This window comes from Dendrobium catenatum, unplaced genomic scaffold (assembly GCF_001605985.2).
Source record: "Dendrobium catenatum unplaced genomic scaffold, ASM160598v2 fragScaff_scaffold_1061, whole genome shotgun sequence".
Lineage (NCBI taxonomy): Eukaryota > Viridiplantae > Streptophyta > Magnoliopsida > Asparagales > Orchidaceae > Dendrobium > Dendrobium catenatum.
This window is the reverse complement of record NW_021319523.1, coordinates 2,708,803-2,719,283: the sequence shown is the minus strand read 5'-3', so window position 1 is coordinate 2,719,283 and position 10,481 is coordinate 2,708,803.

The window sequence follows — 10,481 nt, the reverse complement described above, 5'->3', positions numbered from 1 at the left end:
GAAGCTTGGGAAATTTTCTCTATGTTAGAAAGGCTTTTAATATTGAAAGTTTCTCAATGTCTTGGAAGTGTTTAAGATGTGGAAAGTTTTATGCGATAAGTTGAATAATATGTTGTGGATTACTTCTTAATTTGAAAACCTCATTCATGCTAGTTATGCAAGTTTGTTGGAGATATTACATGATTCTATTACTTTCTTAGCAGATGATTTATCTTCTCATATGGATTCTAGCTAGGATCTCAATATCTTTGTGTCGTCACTGGAGTGCATTGCTAATCACAAGTTTTTGACAAAGTGTTGTACATTTGGCATGAGAACAAATTCATGAAGTTGGGTTGCAAACTCTTTTAAAATGTTTGACGGTTTAATGTATAGAAGTTGGAGGCTTGTTGGAAGGTAATCATGTGTTCTATGTCTTGAATAATGTGACATTGTGTGATGGCATGCTATTTCTCTCTTGAGTTTGGAAACAAAATAATGACATAAGAATTTCTCAAATACATTTGGTATAAGTGTTGAGCTTGAAAAGTCTTGTGCTTTAGAATTTTACCCTTGTCTGCTCACACATGGTACAAAATAAGGTTGAGTAGTTACATAGGTGGTTCCTTTTGAATCTTGAAAATGTTGCATGTTCTATGTTGAAAAGTTCTGTGAGTTTGTTGAAGAATTTGTCTCGCTAACATAAATGGATATGTGGTTGTTACTTTATTTCAGGATTTTTTTTCTACACTTCATTGTTTTGTTTTTCTTTGAAAGGAAATCTCTATTTAATAAAGTTTGTTCCGTGACACAAAATTTATTGAAACTGTAACTTTTATGAAGAAGAAGTTTGTGAGTTTGATTCAAACCGATACAATGATACACGCTTTATACCAGGTAGATTTCTTTTAATGTTAAATGAAAGTGTGTTGTGGATTTCCTTATTCTCTTAAGTATATATTTGTGAACTTCTTTAGAGCTTTTGGTGGCATGTAGCATGAAAGTGGTATACCCATGTTGTTGAAATTATTTGAAGTGCTTTGAGAATCTTGTTAATGGAGAAAGTTTTTGTTCCCTTCATGTACATTCTTGATATGATTTAAAATGATAGAATGACCTTAAATTGCTATGAATCTTTTATACGAGCGATTTCATGCTCTCAGAATTTTGTTGAAGAGCATTTGTGGTATTTATTGCCTGTTCGATAACAAGGGTTATTGTATGCTTATGTTTGGACACTACACTTGCATTTAATATTAAGCACTTATGAGTTTAAGTCAGAAAGACCTTTTCATATACACTTGTTGGCATGTAACATGATGAATAAAATTTGTTGAAGAATCTTATAAATTGTTTCACGATTGGAAGGCTGTTATGACTCACCTTATGTTGGCTCTCATAACTTGTTCTATGTAAAAAAAAAGAAAATGTCATAGGTCATTTTATATTGAAGGATTTTGTGGATGATTTTTGTATTAGAAAGTATTGTGAGTTATTTTATGTCAAAAAGATTTTATGAATAGCTCTTTTATTGGAAACTTCACGAAAAGCTTTATATTGTTTTGTGTGGTGAAGCTTTACACTAGGTTTCTTTTATCACGAAAAGCCTTTGTGAAGCTTTCTTTTTGGAGATTTTGTTTGTACCCCACGCTAAATAAAATAGAACACTTGATTGTCTTTTGTGTCAAAAAAGAGTTTTGGTAGATGATTTGTGTAGTTTGATGTAGTATTTCATTTAGAAGCTTTCATAAATTCATAAACATGCTAATATATGTATGAATGTCTAGAGGGTTAGAAGTGAACTTTCTTTTATCCCCTATAACACTAATGACACCTAAGGACAAGAATTAAGGACCGAGTCTTAGGTAATATAGACTTAGGATGCATGATCCTTATAGGATAGAGACATCAAAACATGGAAAACTTAGTGACATATTTTCATAGGTTTGTGGTGCCTTAATCTACTAATAATCAACCAATAAAATCAATCCTAATTCAACTCTAAAAAAAATGCACTAAAACACCTAATTTTGTATTCAAATCGTAACTAATTTTTAATAATCACTAAAATGTAAAACCTAAATCAAATTCAACAAATCTCTTAATCAACCTCTAACAAATTTAAAATTTAAAAGATGTAGATTGAGTTAGGAGGGCAAACATAAACTAAAATTTATTAAGCTAAAGTCTTCTAAAACCCAAATCTACTAACTTACCTAAGTCTTAATCAAACCTTAAGTTAATATCTTAAAACCAATCAACAAATCTTTTAATATAACTATATCAACTTGGTTTTTAGGATGGACTACTCCGGGGTTATATTTTTTTTACTTACCTGCATTTCTTTTATGAATGATATCTACGCTCATTTTCATATTTCTATATTATCTTATCTTGCGAGGTACATCGAAGCCTAATGATTGAGGATCGAGCGACATCATTTTCTTATAAGCTTTTAAGTAGCAGTGCCACAACCAGGTACATCGGGTCTTGCACGATCAAGAATCAACGGACAATTTGCTTGCTTAGAGCTTTTAAGTGGCAGCGCCAGAGTCAGGTATAATTTCTGCAACTTGTAAACTCCTAATTACATATCAAAACTGCTATACATCACACATATCTAGCTTGTTAATAGGTATTCTAGCATATTTATGTAGCTAGCCATAGGTTAGTGCACTAACGAAGCTTGAGCCCTATAGGTTAAAGCTTCCCCCCCCCCCCTTTAGTGAGCTATAGAGACCCTTATGGTCACCTTAGGCCTATAGAGTAGGCCCACCCATTTGTACCATTGGACATCATTGTTTTCCCACACGAAGTGAGCATCGATAGGATTTTTGACCTTTTCTGGTTTTGGGTTTGATACCCCCCCCCCCACCTTCTGTGAGCCCTAGAGACAATCAGGATCATTTAGGCTTATAGAGTATGCCACTTATTGTTCTATGGGCATCATTATTTTCTCACACAAAGTGGGCACCGTTAGGATGATTTTTCTATTGTGATGTAATACGGATACCTTGCCTGGAGGGTATCTGATGTGTTTATTTATTTTTTATGTACTCTGGATGTCATGCATGCATTTTTTTTACACACCTTACTTCACACTACACTTCACTTACATGCATGCATTACATCAGTAGACCTAGGGATATTTTGTATCTATTTTATATATCATACATGTCGCTAGGTATATGCTTTGCATATTATAGAGCTACTGATTGAAACCTTTTAAACTACACATCCTTGATTTCTTAGGATAGAGCTTTCCTATCTTGTATACATATAGAGCGATTGATTGTATTTAGGATGTTAGTTGGCAGCTCACTCCAGGGTTTGACTTAGGACTTTATGAAATTCACTTAATTGGATAAAATGAATTTTAATAGAAGGAAATTTCTAAAGGACATCAAAGAATTATATTTTAAATATTATGAGAGGAGAAATATCAGTTATTTTGTTAAATGAAATAATTATTACTTAGAGTTTGGGTCTAGGTAGAGGGATTATCCATTTGATTTGGATCAAATGGATAGACTTTGTCTTTTGAGGCCAAAGAGGAAGAAGCTCCGATTGAATTTGGGTCCAATAGAAGAGCTAAGATGGATAAAGATCATTCACTTGATTGAAGATCAAGTGAACAAAGATGGCACATACCCCAAGTTTTGAAGCTAAGGGTAGAATAAATCTTGTAGCTTTTAGGCTTTGGGAAGGAGATGTTCCTTTAGCTTTGAGGCTATAGAAAAGAAAAGAAAATGTTCAGCCTATAACTTTTGTACGAAGGGTTAAAGAGTTCTTCTTAGTTTTGAAGCTAAAAGAGGAAGGAATAAAATTCATAGCTTCGAGGCTAAGAAGTTGGAAGACCGCTATTGTAGAGAAGCTCACCAAGATCTACATGGATAATATTATTAAATTGCATTAAATTCATATAATTATTGTGTCTAGTCAAGAAAAATGTTAGCTCTTATATTATGGTAAAAAATTGTAAGAAAATTCGGATTTAAGATTAGACTTCAGCATTATATTTCATTTTTGGTTGGACGGTCAGCCAAAGCATATCATTCAAATATTAGGAGATTTGTTGAGAGCTTATATCTTTGGCTTTGGGGTAGTTGGAAAGATTATATTACACCTATGTAGGTTGCTCATAATAATTGTTTTAAAGCCAATATTGTGATTTCAAAAGATATAATGGAAAGATTGAAATCCTAAACTTATAATTATTATTCAATAATCAATAGAAACGATCAGAGCTAATTTAAATTTAAAATATAAAAGTAAATTCACAAATTTCATTTTATTAAAATATAAATACAATAATCCAACAGACTTCCAATCACTTATACACCAAAATAATTTAAAACTATAATACAAAAATGATCCATCAAATTTATAAACTCAAAAGCTTATGCTTTTAGGCCTTTCGACTCTTGGGGCCTTTACCTTTCTCAAAATAATAGAAAAATATTATAAACACAACTAGCCTAGTATACTTCTTTTTCAACCCATTGCGGATTTTAATATGCGAGAAAAAAATATTAAATTGCAATATAATTTAAAAAGGTAATCACTTATAAATAATAAATAAAGCATATCATAACCCAACCCGATAAGACCTATATATCGAACTTGTAACAACTTGTTAGGCCGGCTGGACTGGTCCAGGTTGACCGGTCCTGTTTTACGGCAAGCGGAACCAGAGAATGGGAGGGGGCGGAAGCCCTGTGGGCCCCAGCTTGCATTAAATCATGTTTTGGGAGGGAAATTTTGAATAGAAGGGTTGTTTAAGAATTTTTTATTTCTCCTTTCGCTTTAATTAATTACTAATGCTATAATTAGAGTTTCATCTTAAATTTGAATAGAATTTTGAGATCTAGGGTTTGTGTCTGAGATTCTAAGCTTGGATAGAGATTTTGGAGAGTTTTCCTTCCTCTCGAATTGAAGGGAATTGTATCGTTGGCATTGTTATCTATCTACTCATGGAAGACAAGTTCATTGCTTGATTTCCTTCATATTTCCTTTGTTTTTCTATTATTTTGGCTGTTTTTTCTGCTGCAAACAACAATACCTGGTTGTTTGTACATCAATTTGGGTTAGGTTTGCTTGCAAACTCAAGTATTACCTTAGGGTTACCTGCGAACTCAAGTATTTCCTATCACAACCCAAATGTTTAAAATAAACTTTTTAAAATATAAATATTCTAGGTTGAGCGTTGCGACAATGTTCTTGCGAGCATAGCAACGCTAAGAGAGCTGCAGTGCCGAAAAATGTCGTTGCGGCATTGAAGGATCTGTTCTACAATAACTCTAGGGATGACATTCAGCGCCCTAGAGATAATGAAGAATAATGGCAAGATAAAGATTAAAAACTAATTGGATGATAGTTGGGGTTAAATTTAAAACTAATGATTAATTGATCGACAATTGGGATGGAAGAATGACAATATCATATCAAAGATTAAAAACTCATTTTTAAAGCATGCATGCAATAATATGATAAACCTATGTTGAATCTTATGTGCTTCAATGAAGTTTCGAGGACAAATGGTATGCTATAGTTCTCTACTTTTTTATTTTTGTAGTAAGATGTCATATTTTGCCAGCTTTAATAGGTCGATAACTTGCAGCAAGCATTCTCGATGAATCATGAATAATTAAAATAAACAATCTATTTAAGGATAAAAATTACAGCTTCACAAATATTTTACAATCAGTTTCTGGATAGATACAACTAATATTTATATCTCCAAAATAAAGAAAAAAAAAGTTTCCTTAACTAAAATTTTAACACAATGTTGGATACAAATAGGTATTCCCAAGCAGCTCTAACGTGAAAAAATTACATTTAACAAATATGAATATACATATGACAAGCTATTAAAAGAAATAATTATTAAGGTTCATTAAATTTTTATTAGAATGCAAGGATTTTTCTTTCAATTTATCTTATCACCTCTAGATGAAGATAGATAATAATGTTACAAGCAAATTTATCAAGATGAATATCTTTTTCATAGAGACAAATCCAACAATTCTAATTAAATAAGAGCACAAAGTAGATTAACAAGGTTCGAACATGAATGGGATGACTAATTAGAATAGAATCACCTTAAACTTGAAATTGCAACTAATTCCCAAAAAGATTGTGCAACTTTATATTTAAAGCCACTAATATAATTAGTACCGTAAAAAATTACCACACTACCATCCATGCCAAATAATCAGGACCAACCCTATATTATTGTAAATATAATGCCACTTGTATGTCAAAGTAAATTACATTGACATTTGCATTAAAGTTTTAGTATATGTAATGAGGTTCCGGTTTTTGTTTATTGAAGTTAAATAATCATGATGAGAATGGGAAAAGGTACATACTACAAGCGTCTTCCCATCAGGTGCAATATCTCTATAATGAAAACACCATCTTTCAACACCTATCTTATTAATGAATTTGAAGTTCCTTCACTGTAAATGTATAAGAGAGTTGAGTTATAGTTATCACTTTAGTCCCCTGTGAAGTATTCTATTTCTATGGTGGATCATGATAATCTAGATCTTCTTTGTCTTTGGTTGACAAATCTTGTAGCAACCTGATTCATTTGAGACTCTTATGTTATGTTGCTTAGGACGTATATTCTTGGAATATATATGTTGAATCTAATGAACTGGTTAAGATTTCATGAGAAGGCTCCATTCAAATCAGCCTTTCCCTCTATTACTTTGAATGGTAGCCATAGCTCGGTGAATGAACTTGATGAGAATTGCCAATGTCATGAAGATGTTGCTGAGAGCGATAGCTACTCTAGCAGTGGAAGCATTGACCAAGAGGGGCAAGATGATGATGAAGATGTACTGTATGAGGACAACATTGATGATGGTTTTGATGGTGATGACAATGAAGATGATGATGGTGGACCTGATGGTTCCGATGAGGATGATAACATTCAGGTTGGACAGAAGGTCGTGGAAGTTGACCCTAAAGAAGAAGAGGATTTTGATTGAGAGCTACGTGCACTTTTGCATGAGAGCATCGAGTCTCGGAGATTGGACCTTCGTGCCAGGCCTACATTAAAAATGATGATGCCAATGAATATTTTTTAGGGGAGCAAGGACCCTAGGTTTGCTGAGGGGTAGAGTGGCGAGGAAACAGTTGATGAAGAAGGTTGTAGTGGAGTTCTGAACAATAAGGTTCGGGTTAAGGTCCTTGTGAAGAAGGGGAACAAGCAGAAAACAAAGCAGATGTTTATTCCACGAGAGTCTTCACCGGTGGAGAGTACAAAAACAACAAGAAGCGGCAGAGCTGGAGGAGAAGCAGAATATAAAAAAGAAGATCCTGGAGTACAATGAAAGAGAGGAGTCAAATGGTTATCATCGCAATCCAGCAACTGGATGGCAAGCAGCTCTGGTAGTGGCAGCACTGGCGGAAAGCCATCAGGACGGGTAAATTTGGAAGCTACAGGGAGGACAGCAGTTCCGAAGCAGCAGTGGCATCATTCAGCTAGTAGTTTTTATCCTGCCCACGGGAGATGGAAGTGATCCAAGTAATCAAGAATGGCTCCAGTAAATAGTATAGAATTGTCGACAATATGCACATTAATAGAACTAATATCTACTATATGCACATTGATATAACTAATTGATTTTTGGAAAAAAAAAATAACAAAACTAAATCCCTGGAAAAAAAAAAGAATGCAAACATTAGTGTTGAACAGGATCTTCTACATTAAAGAAAGAAATTACGTAGAAAATTTAATTCTGCTTATCCAATTTGAATTAGTCAAACTTCCATTCAATGAAAAAAAATAGTATCAGAATAGCGTTCTAATAAATACGAGAGTCTGTCTTCTGCTTCAAGTTCAGTTAATGATCTTAGGCCCCACGTTTTAAAGGCAAATTCCACAGCATCCTTTGCCAACGATACTGTGACATTAGAAAGTTCACATGGGAAAAGGCTTTCCTTAACCTGTAAATGCCATGAAATGATAAAAAAAGCAAACGGCTCTCAAACTCTCAATATTTATGTTAATTATAGTATTTGTACGCCTTCTCTCCAGGCTTTATATATATGTTGAATCTCATGCTTCTTTGCCTTCTCTCCAGACTTTATCTTATGCAAACTTATTTTGTCTTCCTTACAACCACGAACCATATATCGATTTATTTAGAGTAAGCTGTATGAGATTCTTTTTGGGACTTGTTTGTTTAATGCTTCTGCTTTATGTCTTTAGAGTTTCTACTCAAACCCTTTATTATGTACATATTTATACTCTTATTAAATAGATTGAGATATGTGATGTAGAACTACAATGCTTGAATTAATTTTGATTAGAGCTTGCACAACTTTATTGATTAGAGCAATAACAATTAGAACTATTAGCAAGTAAAACGATAAAATAAAACGCAAGAGCGGTCACTTCCGTTTAGGCTAAGTTGCAAAATATAAACTTTGAATCATCAAAATAACATAGGAAATCAACAACATGCAAACATAATAGCTTTCAACGAAAATCCCTAATCTAACAATGAGATTAGAAACACGGGAAGTGCACTCAATCCCTACGTTTACTAAGCTCAAAAGCATTAGGCGAAAACAATCTTCATGACTAAAATCAAATCACAAGAAAGAGGGTTAGACTAAAGAAATACAAGAAGAGGAAGATTAGAAGACCTTCATCAAGGATCAGTTATAATCCTCCACCGTACGGTACCAAGTTGCTCCTCAATAGACTCGACCAAAGTGTCCAAGATGCGCTCCACGTACTCGTCTACGGTGTGATCGATGCGCGTGTTGAGGTTGAAGAAGGTCGAGTGCAAGATGCAAACAAATCTCTACTCGTCGTAGGAGATGCCGTAGTCAAGATATGGATTAGTCATTCATGAATACTAGATGACGATAGCTTCCGAAGATCACTAGCAACTTTGAACTCCATTAAAGAGAAAGAAATTTCTCTTAAACATAAAGTGGAGAAGATGAAGTATGTTGAGAGGGTGAGAATAAATTAAAAAATTGTAAATAAGTTTCAGATTTTCTAATTGGGAGGGAATTAGGAATTAAGTTTGAATTTAATTCCTAGGGGGGAAAGAGGTGTTAATGTAGAGAGAGGGGCCGGCGGCTTTAATGGGATGGGGTGAATTGGGGGAAAGCGATTTGGTTTCCTAGTTTTAGATTTAGAAATCAGGAAAGATTTAATTAGATCCCATTTAATTTTACGATTGGCAAAATGAGATAATAAAAGGAAATATAATTTTTTAACATTTATGCAAAGAAATGAGCAATTCAAAATTTATTAAATCTAGAATTTAACACTTAACAAACAATAAACAATTTTTTAATCAAGGCATGAGAAAAAGAAATCTATAACCAAAATACCTTGTGAGCATGCTCTTGAGAAATAACAAGAATGTTCCTCAGCTTCAAATCAATATAAATGAGACATTAATCATGCATAATTGCACACAAGTTCAACATTGGCAAATAGAATTAAACTTTCCCTACATACAACCACTAAAAACCATTGAAATTAAATTAAAATGAATAGTACAGTCCGGGCTGCAAACCATACAACTAAAAATATTAAACATCATAAATTAATTTTTGCACCCTTAAAATGTCATGAGTTCAAACAAAAACTATCCTCATAAAAAGTTTTCACATGTACTTATGTCTGAAACAACCATAAAAATTGAAAAAATGAAAGCATAGTCTATACATGCTACAAATTCGAATAGTTGCTTGCTAATCTTATGAACAAAATCATGTGGAAAGGGTATGTAACCATTTTTCTGAAGAAAATAGTATAAACTTTGGTCAAGCTTCTCAAACACATGTTAGAAGTCATTTAAATTCATGAGCATTTTTTAGCCCCTAAAGACCATCTTTAAAACTCGGGAAACCATTATATATAAATCAATTATACTTACAATACATATACGATTATGATAGACAAAAATAGCAAGGTGGCAAGCATTAGAGAAATCACTCCACCTTTATGTTCAATCACATACATCTCTAAAATTTCTAAAAAAATAAAGCTAAAGAATGAATTAGGAGTAAGAATCCTAAGAAATAAAGCTACCTATGAGAATTTTTTTAAACACTGATGAATCAAGATTGTTTGATGTTGATTCTTATTTGACATATTGATTTTATTTTAAGTTTAAGTCTTTGTTTTAGGCTACTTTAGTATTTTACTCCTTTGAGTTGTTTAGTATAAAAAGGGGTGACTTGTATTTTTGAGAAATAATGTGAATGAATAAAGTTGAGTTATGTTTTCCCTCTCTCTCTCTCTCTCTCTCTTTGTGGAAGCAGGCTATCGGTCCAAGTAGGGAGGCAAGAATATCTTCCATATGGTGTAGGTTGCAGTTGGCAAGGGGAACCGGTGGTAGGAGGTGTTGTTGTTATGTTTTCCCCCGCCCGCTGCCCGCTTACCCTGCCCGCGCTGCCGCTGCCCCGCGCTACCGCGCTGCTACCCGCATGCCCCGCTGGCCCGCGCTGCCGCGCTACTG